This window comes from Halichoerus grypus, chromosome 4 (genome assembly GCF_964656455.1).
Source record: "Halichoerus grypus chromosome 4, mHalGry1.hap1.1, whole genome shotgun sequence".
NCBI lineage: Eukaryota > Metazoa > Chordata > Mammalia > Carnivora > Phocidae > Halichoerus > Halichoerus grypus.
The window spans coordinates 12,496,439-12,516,229 of record NC_135715.1 but is presented as its reverse complement, the minus strand read 5'-3'; the positions used below and the strand labels follow the sequence as shown (position 1 = coordinate 12,516,229).

At 50.2% G+C, this 19,791-nt stretch overlaps 1 protein-coding gene across 1 annotated transcript in view; it reads right to left on the bottom strand.

Annotated features, from left to right (window-relative positions):
• The window catches only part of STK24 (serine/threonine kinase 24), a 110,631-nt gene that overhangs the window by 64,299 nt on the left and 26,541 nt on the right, over positions 1-19,791 (bottom strand). The window lies entirely within an intron of this gene.

Here is a 19,791-nt window from a genome sequence, read left to right as displayed (position 1 = left end):
ATGCAGTCCTACGCATCTTTACCTACAGTACTACCTTGGCCTAAATATTTTAACCAGATCCCAGGAAACAGTAAGAACCTGTTTTCTTGTGTCTCGTAGACATCATGCCCTTGAAATTGCTTCTGAAAGCTCTTAATCACTAGCGTGATTAGGTGAACACACACACACTGTGTACATTTCCAAGGGGACTCCCAACACCCATCCTAACGGCTCCTTGACCAGAAAGATGTGTGAGCAGCTGAGTTCTCAACAAGCAGCAACCTGTCAACCCCAGGGGGTGCCTGGAAATGGTATGGGGTGAGGGAGGGTGTCTGTCTCAAACTGAGGGGCGAGACTGACATTCAGCAAGGAGACTTAGGGCCACTGCCTATCTTAGCACGAGGAACCGCCCAGCCCAAAATACCGCTGGCACCACCCGAAACCCCACAGAGTAAGACAGGACCCTGACCCTGGGAGCCACCACATTACACACCTTCCCTCAAAAATGCCGCCCATGAGTGACAGGATGCCAGGCCCACCCTCAAAGTCTACCAGTCCTTGTAAGGAACAGAAACATGGAGAAGGAAGGAAGATGGGGAAGGAGGAGGGCTGAAAAAGAGGGAGGATAACAGGCACAGGAAGAGGAGGTATGGAAGGGGGAAATCAACACAGAATTACAGCAATGTTGGCAGCACTGTGAGTTAGCGGAGCTCTGTGGGCCAACCAGGCACTAACCGCTAATTTGCTTTCAAGGTGAAACACAGAGAGTTCCAAGCAGTGCCTTATGAGGAACTGCTGAACCCCAGCCCGCCCATTTCCAGCGCGGAGGTGCTGCTTTGTGCTACAATGTGTACCCCGCAGAAATAACGTACCCTACTAACACATGCGCACTAAGTCATGGGTGGGCTCACGGACGCCAAAGAGGCCCCGTTTTTGAGACTGCACACTGAACAAGGTAAAAGCTCACAAAACCCACTAACTCTATCAGTAAAAATGAACAAAGTAAGCGAGAAACGCATCCCGGGTTGCCAGGAAAAAGGAACATGAGAGAGACCACATCCATTTTCAGCAGCTAGAAACTCCCGTTTCCAAACCCCTTCCCTTACCTCCTTCCCTCTGGGATGAGCGGGGGTGGCCCTCCTTTTCTTCAAGGCCAATCCTAAGCGCTGAGCTTTGGAGTCCATCCTTCTCACCCCTGGGCCGTGGCTTCATCAGTACCCTGCTTCGCTGCTCCCTCTTCCATTCAGCCCTCTCTACAGACCCATTGCCCTTGGCAGCCTGCTCGGGTTTCTCCCATTTGAAAAAACAAACACACTGGGCTTCCCTGGTTGCCTTCCTCCTTCACCTTCTCCTTCCCTGAGAGTTCCCTGCAAGTCACTGGGTCCAGCCAGGTGCCCCGCCCCTCGCCGGTCCCTCTGCAGGCGGGCTCCAGCTCTGGCCACCAGGGCTGCAGTGCCTAATCCGATCCTCCTCCACGAAGCCCTCCCTCTGGTAACTTTCCAGTCCCCTGGCATCCAAACCCTGCTCTGCACTTGTCTCCTCCCCATCCTGCCCCCGCCCCTGCTCCCAGAGGAGTCTTCCCACCTCCGCATATCACAGGCATTCCCCCCTGGGGCTCCACACTGGCCCTCCTACCCCTTGGCTACTTCTCCCCATGCAGTTTCACGTTTGGGGCTGTGTTTCCCAAACCTGGCTGGTCAGAATCCCCTGGGACACATGGGAGATCCCAAAACTCTCAGTCATCCATGGGGCAGGGGTACATAATCCATATTTTTCTAAGACCCCAATTAATTCTGATGAATAGCCATCTTTGAGGAAAAATGGTTTTAAATTTTCATGTATATGGTAACTTCCAAAATTGCCAGCTCCAGCCCTGCCTTTTGAATTTTAACTCCTAAGATCAATGACTTGCTAGATATATATTTCTACATGGACACCTCAAGCTAAAACATACATGAACTGCACTTGTCCTTTCCTTGAACTGGCCAACCCTCCCACACTACCTCCTTCACTAGACTAGAAGCTGAGGGAACTCAGGGACCATGTTTTACTCACTTTTATACCCATGTTCCTGGGCACAATGACTGATGGCCAATAAATGTCCCCGGAGCAGAAAGAAAGCCCCAGCTTTACACTGACACAAACACCATCTGGGGTAGATACTACAAAGAATATCCCAAATCAGAGGGACAGAGAGCCCAGGAAAGAGGGAGTGGGGATGGCAACATCTCCAGCTTGCAAGGGTAAGGAAGCAGTAGTAAGAGCCATTTGAATTTGCAGGAACAGTGGTTCTCAAGTCTTTGGGGCATCAGAATCACCCGGCAGGCTTGTCGGAACACAGACTGCCTGCCCACTACCCCCCCCCCCCAGAATTTCTGGTTCAGTAAATGTGGTGTGCGGCCCAAGAAGCAGAGAGCACCCAGGTGACGCAGACTCCACCGGTCCAGGGACCACACTTTGAGAACCACTGTTCAGGAGACCTGGGGAGAGAAGCAAAGCAGCCCTGACAAGCAGACATGCCACTAAGACATGGCCTGTTCCAGGTTAGCTCACCTGACACCCCTCTGGTAACTGTCCCATCCCCGTGCTAAGAAGAACAGCGGCATTTCCTTTTTGAGAATTAATAGAAAATGAAGCCAACAAAAATGTATCCAAACTCCCACAATGTTGGAGAGGATAGCGTGGGAGCCTGCTACCAAGATAACTGCCAATTAATCGCATCTCTCTATGACCATGCCCCTTTGCAAAGTGACTGGCACTCCCTCCCAGCAAGAAAGAGCCTACATCCCCATCCCCTGAATCTGGGCAGGTCTTGACACGTGGTCTGGCCAGCAGAATGTGGGGACTTCTAAACCTAGGCCCCAAAAGGGCTGGTGAGGCTGGGAACGAACGCATGTGGGAGGGACCCACTCAGCCCCTGCAAGCAGCGCAGCTCAGGTCACCCCCAGCCCCACCACTTGCTCACTGCAGCCACTTGACAGCCCCCAGCAAAGGCCAGCCAAACTGCCCTGTCATCCACAGAAGCAGGAGAGAGAATAAATCTGTTGTTTGAAACCAGCAGGTTGTGGTGGGTTGGTTACTCACCACCACCAACAGACACCACAGTTTATGATGCTGAGAAGGAGCATGCTGGCCGGACAGCGTGTGCCGGGCCGGGCCTCAGAGCTGCCAGGGACCGTTTACTGCTATATGCCCCTCGCTACCCCTACTCTTTAAATAAGACTATCTGCTGCGGTTACCCTGTCCCAACCTTGCCATGTTTGTTGGTTGGTTTGTTTTGGGGGTATCTTTTCAAGTCACAGCTCCCTGAATCAAGAGAAGCCAGATCTAAGGAGCTGCAACCTGGTGGCCCCACCACGGCCATCCTTGGCTGAGGCAGGCAGAGCACAGACTTTAAGGTCGATGCTGTGCCACAAGGGAAGGGCAAAAACGGGAGATGAGTATATCCTGCAGGTGTAAAGGACACGGATCCTCAGGGACAGGAAGCAAGCTGGTAGATTATTACAGTAACAACTCCATCCCCTTATGTCCACACCCCAAAGCCACTGTGCCCCTTGCCCCCACCAAGAGGTGGCCTGAATCAGGGCGGGCCTTGGGATTTCCTGTGACGCTGGGCTCTTTCCAAGGTTAAACCTTAAGAGGCCCTATAGCACCTGCCTTTGACCTCTTGGAATGTGTCCATCGGCACAAAAATAGGCCTGGGCTAGCCTGCTGGAGAGGTCACACGGAGAAGAACCAAGACACTAGCCACAGCCCAGGGCCAAGTGCAGACGGCCAGCACTCCTCCAGCTGACCACCAGCACATGAACGAGCCCAGGCAGGACCCACAGGAAAACCCCCAGTCAACCCCAGGAGTCATGAGCAATACTCCAGCATCACTGTTTCAGGCCACAACACTCTGGGGAGAGGTTACACAAGAACAGGTGACCAATTCAACAGAAATCACACATCACTGCAGGAGAAAAGTGTCCATCCTGGGGGAGGGGAGCAGGTGCAGACAGATGTTCTCTACTCTGGAGGAGTGTTTCATTTTAATAAACTGCCCAATTTTCCTTTGGCCTGATGGAAGACCCAGCTGTTCACACTATTGCTCGGACCCTCTCCCTCAAAGCCCTTTCCCGAAGCCTGTACCCGTGGAGTTGGCGGCCGCTGCTTTGTATCGCATCTGCTCGAGTTTGGTCAGTCCCCACTCTTTGCCACTGTGTTAGCAGCTGTAAACCAGGCTCCAGACTGTCCCTGGCATGAAGGGAGACATCTGCTAATACAGTGACAGCAGGGGACTCAACAAGCAGGGGACTCAACAAGCAGGGTCCCTTGCCCTTTGGCAATTCATTATCAGGCCGTGTGGCCCCACGGCCATATAAGAAAATCAGTGCCAACAATGACCTAGTTCAGAAAGCAACATCAGCATTCTGCTGCCAGAATCCACGCTACGAGGAAAGCAGATCTCCTTGGTAAAACAGGGGCCATCCCGCCCGCCATCTTGAGGATTTTCTTTCCAGAAAGGTTTATGCTGGGAGCGCCTGGGCGGCTCCGTCCGTTAAGTGTCTGACTCTTGATTTTGGCTCAGGTCATGATCTCAGGGTCATGAGGTCGAGCCCCATGCTGGGCTCCGTGCTGGGTGCGGAGCCTCCTTCAAATTCTCTCTCCACCCCTCCAAAAGGAAAGGTTTATGCTGAACTAAGCACTGGTCATCATCGTAGATGAGAAAGGCCTGCCGGCGCCTCCCCCCACCTATCCCACCCGGCTGAGGGGCAGCAGGGCCCCGCTGCTAGAGCCCCAGCCAGATCCCAGGCAGGAGCCAGGAAACGCAGTGGCTCCGCCTTCTCGGACGCGGGGGAAGGTCGGGACCCTCCCGCCAACATCAGAACCTCTCCTGGATCAACACGGCTGGGGGGCCGGGAGCCCGGGGTGGGGTGCTGCCAGCACATTAACATCCCACCCCTCACGTCCTGGACTTGTCACTCAGGAGTATCACTTAGGCCCACCCAGTGCAGATTCCCATCTGCACAGCTGACCTAGAGAGCCTCGTTCTGGGCCAAAGGAGGAAGGAGAGGCTTCGCACGATGGAAGAGCGTGGATCTCATTTATACGTTTACTAAACAATATGACCCCATAAGCTTCTCAACATCTCAACATCTGGGGGGGCAGATACCCTCAACAAGTATTTTACTAAACAATATGACCCCATAAGCTTCTCAACATCTGTAAATCTTTGTTTCCTCCTCTGACAGAAGGGTCAAGAGCACAGAGAAGGAACAAGAGAAGTACCGGTGTCTCCAGAGAAAAGCACTAAGGAGCGGGCACCCAGCGCCTTCTCACGGTGCCAGGTCTGCCCCGAAGGCCGGCCGACACTGACGGTTCTTCTCCAGTCACGGCTCCCCTGTGCCCGCAGAACCGCCCCCGGCTACGTCCAGAGACAGTCCGGGAAATGACACTTTCTCCCTATCACCACCAGGCTGCCTGTCTCATTAAACCTTAGCTACCTTCTGGACCTTCCTACGCACTCACACCTTGTCTTGTTTATTTTTAATTACAAGATCTAGAGAAACGAGAGCATTTGTTATAGTTAATCCTACTAAGGTCGGGATCCCTAAGAACTGACCAAAATAAGTGGAAGATGCATTCCCTCGGTGCAAGGCTCAGGCACAAGTCTGGGCTCTGGAAAAGCTCCTAAGCCCCGACCCCACAAGCCTGGAAAACCTTCAGGGCTCAAGAACTGCGGGACGAGCCGCAGAGCCAGGGCAAGTACCCCCAGGTGAATCCAGAATCAACAGCTGCACAGAAGCTTCTCACCGATTAAGATATGGAAGTTCCGGGGTGACCAGCTACCCTAACACCTGGGATCTCCTCGAAGCCCCAGCCACAGGAAATGGGCAGACACGGCACAGCAGAAGTTAGCATCCCGATGCCACACGGCACAGCGAGGGCAGGCCCACCTGCACCTGAGGGATCCCTCTGGAAAGAAAATCTACGTGTGCAATGACCTGCTCCCTACTCCAAGACTCAGAGAAACTGCAAAGCTGTGTCCTCCTGGAGCTTAGGCTTCTGCAACAATTCATAATCCCTTGAGAGAATTCATTAAAATAGTTCTAGGATGACAAGTATTTTATATTTTTAAACCTGAATAGCTATTACTGTTTTCTTTGGATCGTTTCTGGCAATGAAAAATGCATTTGGCATTACTAATCAACTTTCAAAGCTCCTTGGCTTCAGCTGTCCCACTTGCATAGCCACGCCATACTACACCGCTCTGGGTTAAAGCCAAGCTTTGCTCTTTGTTTCTCTCTGAGAAGAAAAAGGAGCCAAGTTTGATATGTTCTAACACTTGCTACTTATCACATTACCGTCCCTGCGGCAACAGAGAGCGCAGGATGGGGTGGGGGAGTTGTGGCAGGTGGGCCCCATCCCCACCTCTGAATCGGGCAAGCACCCACTCATGAACCGCAGATCTGTCCCCCCAGAGCAGAGCTCGGCCTCAGAATCCCCCCCCCAACCAGCACGCCAGGCAGCCACCACCCGTGCAGCGGACAGGCACCCAGCTGGAACTACGTGCCAGCCCGGTGCAGCCCCGCCACCCACGTGCCTCTGCCCCGGCTGCTCACCGTCCCTTACCTCCCGAATCTGCCCGGCTCTCCCGGCCCCAGTGCACCCAAGGCTACTAGCATTACTGTCTGCCGTTTCCAAGCTGCGAATTCCAGCCCTAATTCCTCTCCTATCCCAACCTCCAAACTGTGCCCATCTTTCTTCTGGAATGTCTCTCCATGCGGTGCCCCCGTCTGACTCCACAGCAGCTGCGCCTCCAAGTGACCCTGCTGGCGGACTTCAGCTTCCTCAAAGCCCAGGGTTTTCCTTCACTGCTTAGAAGAGCTGCGGACAATGCACCATCTCAAGACTGAAGTCACAGACACTCCCTGTGAATCTAAACCCCAGGGCTCCTTGCTAATCCCACTTTCTGACACCACCCCCCCCGACTCTCCCGTCACCCACCTTCTCAACATGTCTACGAGCACCAAGGGTTGTATAGTGTACGGTTCCATTTACAGAACATTCTTGAAGTGACAGAGTTAAGAGTGATGGAGAACAGCTGCGGGGTAGCTGGGGTAAGGGATGCAAGAGATGACAGGCAGATTTTTTTGTTGCAATGGAACAGTCCTACATCCCAACTACACCCAAAAAAAAAGTACATGCAAAAACTGGTGAATTCGGCCTAAATTACATCTGCACCTGAGTTAACAGCATTGGGTCAACATCAATTTCCTGGTTTTTACAGTGTAAGAAGCTGTCACTAGGGAGAGCTAGGGAAGAGTACATAGGAACTACAGGGTTTTTTGCAACTTCTTGCAAGTCTTAAAGTATTTAAAAATAAAGTTATTACTAATTCTTAAAATTTTTTTTAAAAAGCCCAATCTCAACTTTGTGTCCTTCTATACCTTCTTTCTTCTGCAACCCGAGGAGGCCACCATTATTTCAACTCTCTCGGCGGGAAATTCCCATTTATTGCTTCATGCCGCTCAAACCTGACCACTCCCGTGAGCAAAGGCAGTGGCCCCAGTCTCCTGGTTCCCAGAGCACGTTTTTTATGCTGTGGGTAGAAAACCATATTAACAACATTTTACAGGTTTTCCCACTCGAGATTGTGATCAACCACTAAAGAATTTATCTTATAATCTCGCCAACCTAACCCAGCAAAGAGGTGAGCAGCAAGACAACATCCAAACTTCCTTAGAAAGCAAAGAAGGAAGAGAATCTCAAGCCGACTCCCCTTTCCAAGAAGGAAAGCCACAGACATATTCAAACAGTCGAAAACAAAAACCCAGCCCAAATCCAGAGCATTACAGGGAGGAGACCAGGAAAACGTAGGCATGGCCTAAAAACAGACCCAGTGTGGACCCAACAGCTGCTTTGCTCTCATTTTGCACAATCTCTCATTTGGGGCAGCAGCTATTTAAGATCTGGAGAGATGAGACCCAAATTAAACTATTGGGCAGTTATTCAGAACTGTCCTTCCCGATGCTTAAATTACCTGCCAAAAACTATGTTTTCAGGACTTGTGGAGTCCAAACACAGGAGTTCAGATCTCTGCTGTGCCAAATCACTAGCAAGTTACTGAACCACCCAAGTCAGTTTCCACAACTATAAAATGGGCTAACAGTACACTTTTTAGGATGCTGAAGAGATAAAAGAACATAAGGAAAACTGCTTTTGTTGTAGTTATTTTTGGTGTCGTTAATACTGAACTGTTCTTTCTGACAGTGCTTGGTCATGATTCAGAAGTTTCTTAAAAGCCTTTCACTTGAACTGGAGACAGAAGTAAAGCCCCAAATCACTTAACTCACAAACCAGTGCACATTCCACTGCACTATCCTAAAGTCAACGAAAATAATGAGGCCTTCCCTCCATCAGGAAAGGGACAAGGGAAATTCTAGGAGGCCTGAGGGAGCATCGTCAGAAAGCAAGAAGGAAACACCTGCAAAACTCCTAAGGTGCAGAGGCCAGCCCTGTGGCGGCCACGTGTGGTGGAGGTCAATGAACCACCAACCGGGGGAGCCAGGGGACCCGGCCGCCGGAGAGAGCACTGAGCCACGGACGCAACATCCCCACCTCCAATCAAAAGGCTCTGAGGTCTAAGAAATGATGCTAAGAACTATAAACAACGAGAAACTTCTGAAGACCTTCAGTTCCCTATAATGGTGACTACTCTATCCCATAAAACGGACACAGAAGGTAGGCTCAACTCCACAGGCAGTGTCAGAAGAGACTCAAAGTTAGATGAGCACAAGCAACTTTAAATGGAAAAGGAGAATTATGGCCAAGAAGGAAAGACGCAAAGGCACTGCCGGGGGGGGGGGGGGGGGGGACACAACACGCCCAAACACCTTGTCAAGAGGCTCATGTGGTTCCCAAACAGAAACACAGTTTTAGAGGCACCTGGGTGGCTCAGTCAGTTGAGCGTCCAACTCTCAGTTTCGGCTCAGGTCATGATCTCAGGGTCGTGGGATACAGCCCCACATCAGGCTCTGCATTCAGCAGGGAGTCTGCTTGAGATTCTCTCCCTCTTCCCCTCCCCCCACTTGTGCTCTCTTCTCTAAAATAAATAAATAAATCTTTAAAAAAAAAAAAAAAAATAGTTTTAGACAGTTGGTGAAAAAGACAGCTTACTAAAAATTCCTGAGCAGAAACTCAAACCTAAGAGTTTGTCTTGCAGAACAAGCCAAAGATTAGAACACGTAAGGCTGCTACATCCTGACACCCAGAGAGGAGCCAGAGACCCAGAACTCCTGGCCTTCCCCATTTCGCAAGTTAGGGAAAAGCTGCAGTTGGAGGCCGTCAAACTCTGGTCTCAGATGTGCCCTGGGCAGAATGAAGCCCTAAGAAAAATGACAGAGTGCCTGCTCTGAAGGAGGGATCCCCTCCAGTCGGCAGCAGTCATGTGATTTTCCAAGGACACAGGGTATATGACACGCTAAACTGGAACCCATGGCCATCTGCTTCCAAAGTCTGAGCTCGTCACAGTCGGGTTAACTGTCTGATCTCAGCTCAGGTCTTGATCTCATCAGGGTCGTGAGTTCAAGCCCCGAGTTGGGCTCCACACTGGGCGTGGAGCCTATTTAAAAAAAAAAAAAAAAAAAAAAAGGGCAGGACGCCTGGGGGGCTCAGTTGGTTAAGCGTCTGCTTTCGCTCAGGTCATGATCCCAGGGTCCTGGGATGGAGCCCCGCATCGGGCTCCCTGCTCAGCGGGAAGCCTGCTTCTCCCTCTCCTGCTGCTCCCCCTACTCGTGTGCCTGCATGCTCCCTCTGTCAAATAAGTAAATAAATCTTTAAAGAAGGAGCAAAGTTTGAGCATGTCCCTCCTCACCTCCCAAGCTCTGACAGCAAAATACGAGAAGACAAAAAATTCAAAAGACCCGACTGTCCCCCTGCAGCTACGCTACTGTGTGACTCTGGGCAAGTCCTTAACTTCTCAGTACAACAGAACAATGATGCTTCAAGTATTTATTCACCTTGCAAGTGTGTCAGAGGATCAGATTAGCCTAAGTGTGAGAGAAAAAGTGAGGCGCACTGGTGCTGACTTGTCACCTTTGCTGGAGCTGGGGTGCACTCTCAGCAAACACATCTAAGAACAAGTGAGGTCATCTTTAGAATAGCACTCCCTTTTGGAGACATTTTTAGAAATCACTGGAACACTGGCCAAAACACTTACTGAAAACATACCATTTATAACACAATGCAACACAGTCCAAAGACAGATTTAAAGACTATTGTCATTTTTAAGTACGGCTTAACTTAATATTCCTTTTTTTTTTTTTTTTAAGATTTATTTATTTATTTATTTTAGAGAGACAGAGAGGGAGGGTGGGCAGAGAGAGAGGGAAAGAGAGAATCCTACGCAGCCTCCGACTGAGCATGGAGCCTGACACGGGGCTCCATCCCAGGACCCTGAGATCATGACCTGAGCTGAAATCAAAAGTCAGCCGCTGTCTGAGCCACCCAGGCACCCCTTATTCCTATTTTTTAGTACAAATTATTCTTCTCAAAAATAAGACATCTTACAGCTAATTACCAGCAAATAAAATGCCCTGAATACCCATCTCATCAGATTAATCTAATGGTTACATTCCAGGAGGCATTCTGCACTGAAAGTAAGATGGGGAAATTTGTCTAATCAAGCCCATGAACCTGTAAAGGCTTTTTCCCATTCTAACGAGTTTAAAGCTCACTCTTTATTGGGATCTCTCCCATGCCTTCTCCATCTGAAAAAAAAAAAAAAAAAAAAGCTGCCCTTTTAATGAAATACATACAAGAATATATACATACAAACCCACTATAATGTCTAAAAGACCCCCCCCGAAAAATGCCTTTCCATGAGTATTTTCCCAGAAATCCTTGCAATATCTGAACCCCCTTCAGTTCTGGGAGTGGACGCAGCAAAGAAACTCCGTGGTGCACCCCCGGCCTCCTCCCTTGCCTGGAAAGCCCCTCGCACACTTCTGGGAAGGATGTCCTGCTTTCAGGGAACTGAATCGTCACAATTTAGCGCATCTCCCCCAGTCAGATCGCTGGGCTTCCCCCCTGCAGCCAACCCTAGACATATTTTGACACAAACACCACAGGGGAACCTTGAGCTCCTCACTTTGACTCGGCAAGGGAGTCCAGGTCAGGACTTTGGTTTTCACACCAAATACTGATTCAGGACACAAGGGCTCCTCTTCAGGACGAGGGACAAATGTGCAGAATGGTTTCCTACTTAGCCTGCACCCCTCAACAGTACAAACGGCAGTCATGAGTCGTGGCGGGAAGAACAACAAACCACCCCATGGTATGTGCCGTCTCCGAGATGGCGCCAGCCTCCTTCAGAACTGAGCGAAAGCCACAGTGACCAGAACACGGGGCCAGGAGAACCTGTGGGCAAGGGCGCAACAAAGACAGCAACTCTACTTGCTGCGCCATCCCAAGGGCGTCACAAGCAGCGGCTGACGGGGGGGCCCTCCTCGCTGCGTGGGGGCAGTGATCTCAACACAGGCTGCACACCACAATCACCCTGGGCCATGAAACCCAAAGCTTTGGGGACGGGACCCCAGCATCAGTATTATTTCAAGCTCCCCAGAAGGCTGAGAACCAGTGGTCAGGTGCAGGAGATGCTCCAAGTGCCACAGTCACACCCAGAGAACTTCCCCCCCCCCCCCACCTTCTTTTCTCCACCTGGGAAGGAATCACATCAGTGACGAGGGACGTCACTAGGCCTGGGGTGTGTCCCCGAGGCTCAGCCTTTCAATCTTCTCTACCTCCTTCCCCCGCCCCCAGCCCTCCTAGTAACGAGCTGACCTTGCAAACCCATTCTCAGCCTCTAGCCCCAAAGGGTGTTTTGTGTATTAACTTAAGTTGGTTAATTTAAGGTCTCCAAAACAAAAACCTTTGTTTACCACACAAAGACCTTTAAATAGCAAATGGCTTCAATTAGCTCAAAGAACTGACAGATTTTTCCAATCCTCAAAAGAAAAGTCTCATTCCTAGCTAACTGATAAAAGATCATTTTGTAATAGGGGGCCTAAATCCCAGGTTTGTGCAGAAATCTGCTCCGTCCGCGTTACAATAAATCCACTAACCAGCACAGGAGAAGACACTCCAGGCCTGGCTCCGGAACAGAGCACTTTCTCCTCTCAGTGGTAAGCCCCAGTCTCTCCACCTGAGCTCTCTGAGCCATTCCAATGTGCCTACCCCCACACTCTGGCTTGGACAACGCATTTCCCCCGTCCTGTACACTTCATTTCAACCCTGCAACAGCCCCATAATCTAGAAGAACTCAGTAAATATTCTACAGTACTTGGCAAAAAAAAATTTTTTTGAGAAAAAGAGATGTGAAACCCTATGAATGTTGACGTCTAGACCTACATACCCACAGCACCAGGAGTTTCAGGAAATCCTCGTACCAGGATCTGCTCATCTTTAACTGGATGTTTGTTTAAGGTAGAAGCTGCTTAAGTTTTAAAAACGCAAATACAAGTTTTTAAAAAAATACATTAAACAAGAGAAAAAATGACTGTCCCACCTAGTTGAATCCACTGTTTTGGCCTCCGTTTCTAATAAATCCCCCCACACCCCACACATACACACCTGTCCACTACCGTAGGAAACCACCGTCTGAAGCTCTGTGAGGTCAGAGCTCAGGGAGAAGCCGCTCCAGGGAGAGAGGGAGAGAAAGCTCAGACCCGCGTGCCAGGGAGGGAGAAGGTCCAGGCTCTTTCCCAGCGCAGACTGGGCAGAAGGTTCTAGGGCTCTGACTGCCTGCTTAGTGCCAAAGGCTCACCCACAACCCTCACCGCTCACTAACAGCAGATGGAGGGGAGGACACCCGGGCCTGGGGCTCCAACTCGCCCAAGGTCACCAACAGCGCAAGTCACAGCCGGACTGAGCTTCCGTGCTCCAGAGGCCCCACGAAGTCAGCCCCTCCGACCCCCTCCAGGGGCTGCTGGGCACCCTTTTCTTCCATGAAAGGCTCCCTGCTGACAGATGAAGGCCAGGGGTGTCTCTGGGAGGATGAGCAGGCCCAGACACCCAGGCAAAGACTGAAATCAGGACATTTTTGTTGGGCAAGCACTTGATGAAAAACACATAATGCATTCCAAATAAATTATATAGCTCACTGAGAAATGAATGCTGGCACCTCCTTTATTAAACCCAACACAAACAGGCCACGGAAAAGATTCTGACTGTACCCTACTATAATAAGCCCTGACAAACAACAGCCACCCCCACTTCCAAAGCTCCTCCATCAAAGGCTCTGTGCTAGGCGGTCTTCCTAACTATGCCTTTCCAGACCTCACTACCACCCCAGGAGAAAGAGAACTCGATCCTCATGATGCAGCCGAGGGCACTTGGGTGCTGAAGGTAAGTCACGTGCACGTGGTCCCCCACAGCTAGTCAGGGGTTTCAGCCCCGCTCTCTGTGCAGCAAGGGTCAACCTCCGTGTGGGAAAGTGCTTGTAAGCTGCAAGCTTGGCAGGACGCCTGGCTGCGAGGAACCTAGCTGGCCAGGTGTGCCCTTGGGTTATCACAATGGAATTTCAATCAGCAGGAGGAGCGCAATCCGATGCCACCCCCAATTCCCTGCAGGTGAACTCACCTTCCCGTATTCTGTAAAAGTTTACGGTAACGAGTATCAGGGAACGCGGACTCTTCTACAAAGCAGACCAAATAGTTTTGGTGTATTTATATTTCAATCAATAATCACATTTCCTTTACCTGAAAATCCTCAGCTTTTAGAGGCACTAAGGGGAAAACAGACGAAATAAAAATGCCAAGGCGATGAGCAAGGTTGATTTGGCCCAAGTAAGATTACACGCCTCCTGCCCACCGGGGGATCATGGAGCGGCGTTCTCTCCCCTGGAGGGGCAGCGAGGGCACTGCCAATCTCCCATTTCTCAGAGGTCCTGCCGCTCCAACTCAGCAAGTAAGACAACCGTCAAGTCAGCGGTCCTGGGTGATGCTTGGGAGGGTTAGAGCCTCCACGGGGCAGCAAACCTCTGCTGGGAGCAGACACACAGTAAACACCTCAGCTGTGTCGGCCAAACAGTCTCTGTTGCTTATTCTTCTTTTCCCTCCTTTGAACTCTTTACAAATGGAAAAATCGTCTTAGCTCATGAGCTGACGAAAGTGGGCTAAGGGCAGCTGTAGTTTGCCCATCCCCAGGCCAGGCCACCAAGAGGGTTAATACCTAAGACTCTGTCCCCTGCCTGCCGTACCGGTAACGCCGCCTGATCCACCGAAGGAACCCGCTACCAGCTCCCAGTGCAGGACAGAGCTGTCTGGGACCTCAGAAGTCCCTGCCATGCACCCCTCAGCAGAACCAAGCAGCACACCCCTGCCCCCCCATCCTCACTGCCATGCCCCTTCTCTGGTCCTCCAGCTTCCCAAAGGGAGAGGGCTAGTCTCATCATCTCCTCACCCAACCCTCGGAAGAAGATACTTTTACAGGTGAGAAAATGGAGGCCCGAAGAGTCTGTTACTTACCCGGGGACACAGAGCCAGAAGGGGTGGTGTTTAGCTCTAAAGCCAAAGTTCTATTACTCTACACTGTGACCCCTAAAAACACCCATCTCAGATGGAACAGGCTACCTATTAAACACATTTACTTTTATACTTATGGCTAGTGATGGAAAACTCTTTGGGCCCTGGCCCCCGGGCGGGGTTCCGGTCAGACAGTGCTCTCGGGGAAGACCTATTCATCTTCCCGCACTCTCTAGTAACAAATACACGTTCAGTCGGGCGTGAGACTTCTCCAGCCGAGGCCAGCTCTCACCTCTGGTCCAGGGCACGCTCTGCCTTCAACCGTGCCGTCCGTTCGTATCAGCCCCCCTGCTGTAGAGGGACGCAGGTAAGACAGCCCGGTGCCCGGCGTGTAGAAGGCCCTCAATACACGTCCACTGCATGAAATAAACGGGTAAGGCAACGTAGAGCCCAGAGGTCTCGAGGCCAAAGCCGCTGCCTTAGCAGAGGCGCGGCAGACAGACCCTCCTGGACTAAAGACCCAGCGGACACACGCCCGGGTGCCTGGCCTCCCCGGCTACGAGTCAGTGGCTTGCATCCAGCCTGCTGGCTCACAGCTGAGACCGCCGGTGGCTTTCAGGCAGGAGGCTCTGCGCTCCCGGGTGGGGAATGTTAAACAGGAAGCAAGAAGGAGCCAGACTATTTCTAGTCCTCATGTGGGTACATCTCCAATGCTTTACCCTAACGGTGGTTAACAGACCCTGGAGCCCGACTGCCTGGATTGGATTCCCAGCTCTGATGAGGGACCCCGGGCAAGATACTGAGTTGCTGGGGACCTCTGTTTCCTCTTCTGTATATGAGGACAATAAGAGCACCTGCATCGAGGGTGGTGGGAGGTCAAATGAGTTCATCCATGCCAAGGGCCTTGGCACCAGCTGTATGAGTTACCGGCGTCATCATCCCTCCGCTACACACTTCAAGGTTCAGCTCAAGCTCAGCACCAGCAGACGCTACCCTGCAGATTTTACCCGCCTCACAGCAGATGCTTGCTTTCTGTCCTCCTCATCAGTGTCCCTAATCCACGGGGACTCCACAAATTCTCATCACTTCTAGAACCTCCTTCCTGAGAACCACACCAGATTTCAGGTTTTAATTAAAGAAAAAAGCGTTAGGCCCTAAAGCCAAGTGTTTGGCCCAGGTGGTATTTCTTCTCCCTTGTCCCTTTATCTGCACCTTAAGTCGACCTTCGGCTCCAGAGGAGAGTTGTTAGCTCACCTTATTCATTTTCTGCCCTGTCTCATCCTCCGTCCCCTCTCGGGACCCTTCTTCTCCTCCTCCTGTGTCTTACGCACACACACTCTCACACAGGACAGGAACGTTCCCTGTGCTGAGATCATCGGAGGCTCAAGGAGTGGCCCGCCTGCCACCTGAGCTCCCAGGCTCATCTCAGTCCCTCTCTCCCAACGCAGCCCCTGCCCTCCCTCCCTCCTGGCCCCTTCATCAGGCCCAAAGTGAGGCGGAAAAACGTCATCATGACTGAGGAAAACCACAGGAAAGGTACTGAAGGCTGTCACAACTTCTGGATGCTACCGGAAGGAAAATGGAACGAGACGCAGGAGTCCAGGGCTGGGGGATGACTGAAAGGAAGGCTTTAATAACTAAAACTGACATCAAGAGTTATATTCCACAGGCCCTGACATCCACCAAACAGAAGAGAAAGGACAAGTTGTTTATATTAACTCAGACTGCAGTCCACTCGGCAGGCTGTTCTCAGTTTCCATCCTGTTCACTCCAATCATGCTGCCCCGAGGCACACACCTCTTGGACGGTGGCTTAAGATGGCTAGGAGCCTGAAATGCCTCCGAAAGGGTAAGGAATGTAACTTTTTTTGTTGTTAGGCTGCTTTCCTCCATTTTGCCATATTGATGGAACAGTATCAATGTTATATTGGAAGTAGTGGTCAATCTATTAAATCTATTAAAAACATGTTGCCCCTTCCTATAGTAAATTGCTAGCGGGATATAAAATGGCGTGGCCACTTCAGAAAGCAGTCTGGCAGTTTCTCAAAAAATTAAACAGAAGACCGCCGTATGACCCAGCACACAAACGTTCACAGCAGTATTGTTCATGATAGCCAAACACTGGAAACAACTTAGATGTCAGTCAACTGGTGAACAGAGAGACAAAATGAGACATGTCTGTACAATGGGATAGCATTCAGCAGTGAGAGGGACCAAGCTATGGACACAGGCCACATCACGAACCTCAAAAACATGCTAAGTCAAAGGAGACGGTCACAAGACACCACAGACTGGATGAATTCATTTATATGAAGTGTCCAGAAAAGGCAAAGTGATGGAGACAAAGGGGACTGGGGCTGCTGGGAACAGAGGTTAACTGTCCATGAGCATGAGGAGTCCCACTGGGGGGATGAAAATGTTCTAAACTGCACCACCTGGTAAAGTCCCTATAAATCACTGAATTATACACACCCAGGAGTACATTTTGCAGTATGTAAAATATACCACAAAACCACTTCAAAGAAAAAAAAAAAAATCCCACCTTGCACACCTGTATTCATCTGTGTCCCCAAATGACTGTGAGAGCTACAAGGACAAAGACTCCTCTCACTTCCTCCTACCCCATCATCTCGCGGAATACCCGGTGTGCATGGAGCACTGCAATGTCCAATGTCCAGGGAATGATTTTTTTGAAAAACAAAACAAAAAAGGTTTGTGTTTTTCCATAGCTTCCTGATTCACCAAAACTTCACATCCCTGACTACTCTTCCACCCAATCTGCCCCCAAACACAAAGGCCAGGGTAGGCCACAAAGCAAGAGTATCCATGAAGCTTCAAGCCACTCCGAAGTGACCCCAACACCTCTAGATGTATCCTGACCAACTACTTATGAAGTGCAATGTTGGTCTCTGCTCGGAGTTTAAAAAGAAAAAGTGGTTTTCTTATGTTTTTATTGTGGATTATGAAAACTTCTAGGGTTGTGAGTAGAGAAGAAAGAGCATGCTTTTAGTATCAGATTCAGAAAAGGTGAAGGTTCAGGGAAATTACATTCTAATTTAAAATAAATTCTTAACTTCTATCAGGGAAGATTTATTTTTGACTTAGAAGCAGCCAATCTAATAAATACACCAGATACTGTCCCAAGAGGATTAAATACAGCAAGCAAAGCGATAAAAGTAAGCTTTGACCCACTTGTGTTCTGCGCCGTTTTGTCTGTCCTGAACAGAACCCAAGATGAGGATGTTTCAATAGAACATAATTATTAAGGAAGAACTATGTTAAGCTTGCTTTGAAATGTAAGGTTTTCTTTTCTCAACCAGTACTGTAGCAAAAATAATGCAGGAGTAAAAACATTGCTTACCATATACCACAATGCCTAGAATTCACGTATGTCCTACCATCCGTGGTTTAAGTAACACCAGTATCTGCTGTTAAACAGAGAAATACACTTCCTCATGGTGTAAGTGTGAAGTGTCGTGGTTAAGGGTGTAGGCTTTTGAGACAAACTGGTTCAAATCTTGCCTCTACCACATACTTGTTTAATGATCTTGGGCAATTCACCTAACCTTTGTGTTGTGGTTTCCGTATCTTTTGAAGAGGTAAAGATTAAATCATTTAATTTCCTCCAATCGTCGCAGGCTACTTACCCCACCTTGAAAGCTAAGGTGTTCACAAAACTGCATTATTTTCTGGGCATTGGTAATCAACTCTCAGGATTTCATAATTTCTGGCACCATATTCCACCAACCCCAGTGTAGACTGGTATGTCAGCTGTTTTCAAGTATTATAAATGGGGACTTAAATGAGCAACCTTTTGGAAGGTGTGCAAAGCTAAATAAATACTGTTGAGTAAGGTCCATTCCAGCCGACTCCCTCTTGTCTATTAGGTAAGGGCAACAAGTCTGACAAAAACAACACATTCATCCTTTGCACAGTCAAAAAAAAAACAATCTCTACCAGTAAGCAGGTTGGTTCCAACTTCCTCCCAGCCCTGCGTTTTACGGATGGTAACTAAAATCGAGCCGACCTCACAGATCCTGGGCTCAATTCAACGATAACACAGTTCACACCCACTTCTTAGAACCCCAGAAACAGCATACAAAATAGTTCACCTACTTCAGATTAAGAACGGACACATTAAAGCTCACACAGCTAAGAGGAATAAATACTCAGGTTCCCTGGCTCCTCACTTCTCCAGCACCTTTGTGTATCAAATCCTCTCGGAGGAGGGGAAACACTCGTGTGTTAGGGAAAGCCACCTCATCAGAAATGCCAGCAAGGGTAGAAAGAGAGGGAGGATGGGCCCCAGGCTCTGCTCCCCAGCTGAGTAAGAGAAACAGCCAGGCACGCTACCCTCCCAAAGATGACCGCTTCCAGGAAATCCTTCCCTACTCGAGGCTACTACAGAGCTGTTGCAGCCCCAAAAAAGAGAACTAAACACTTGAAGGGGATATCAAATGAATAATGCAATAAAGTTGCAGCCCCCCCCCCCCACGGCAACCCGCGGGCTGGACTGCACTGTGAAGTGTGCATATATTTAAGGGAAACTCACACAACTGTTCCAGTAGAGTAACTCAACTTTGATTCAGAGGTCAGATTTCTGAAACCTCAACCCTCCGGAAGCAGGAAGCCTTCTGCTTCCGAACACAAAAAGGCCTCCGAGCACAGAAACAGTGGTTACAGATCCCGAGCCCTGAACTCACTCGCACGGCTCTGCACAGGAGGGGACCTCAGTCTCTCAGATCATTCTGGTCCACGATCAACGCACACTCTAAGAAAGGTTCCTAACCCACAGCACATTAGAAGCAGCGGCCCAGGCGAGGGTGGGCAAGGCCCCAGAGTGGCTTTGGCAGCAGTGGAAGGGAGGAAAATGTAGAGAGCCACCACCCCTCCGTTCCCAAGGACACCACTGACCTACACACCTCCCCAGTGTGACAGAAAATGCCAGCCATCCCCCCCTAGGGTGAAGTCTGAAAATACCGTGCTGAAATAATAAAGAGGATGCCCAAAAAAGGATCTGCTTCTGACACAAAAAGATTCCAGCTCCTGCACCAGTGGTAAGTTTCTCCTTAAAACTATCTTCTTTTCAGTATGCAATTCCCTGAATGGAATCAGGGAGGTAACCTCTTCGAGATCCCCTCCATGAGGAAGCTGTCATGCTCCTGTCCCGTACCGGGTGGCAAGCGGGGCCAGGCTGGGTCGGGAGGAGCCGGTGAGCATCAGGGCCTCGGAGGACCCAGGCGCGCAGGGCTCCTGCCATCCCAACTGATGACAGCGACACAGCTTGATCTCCCATCAGCGAGAAA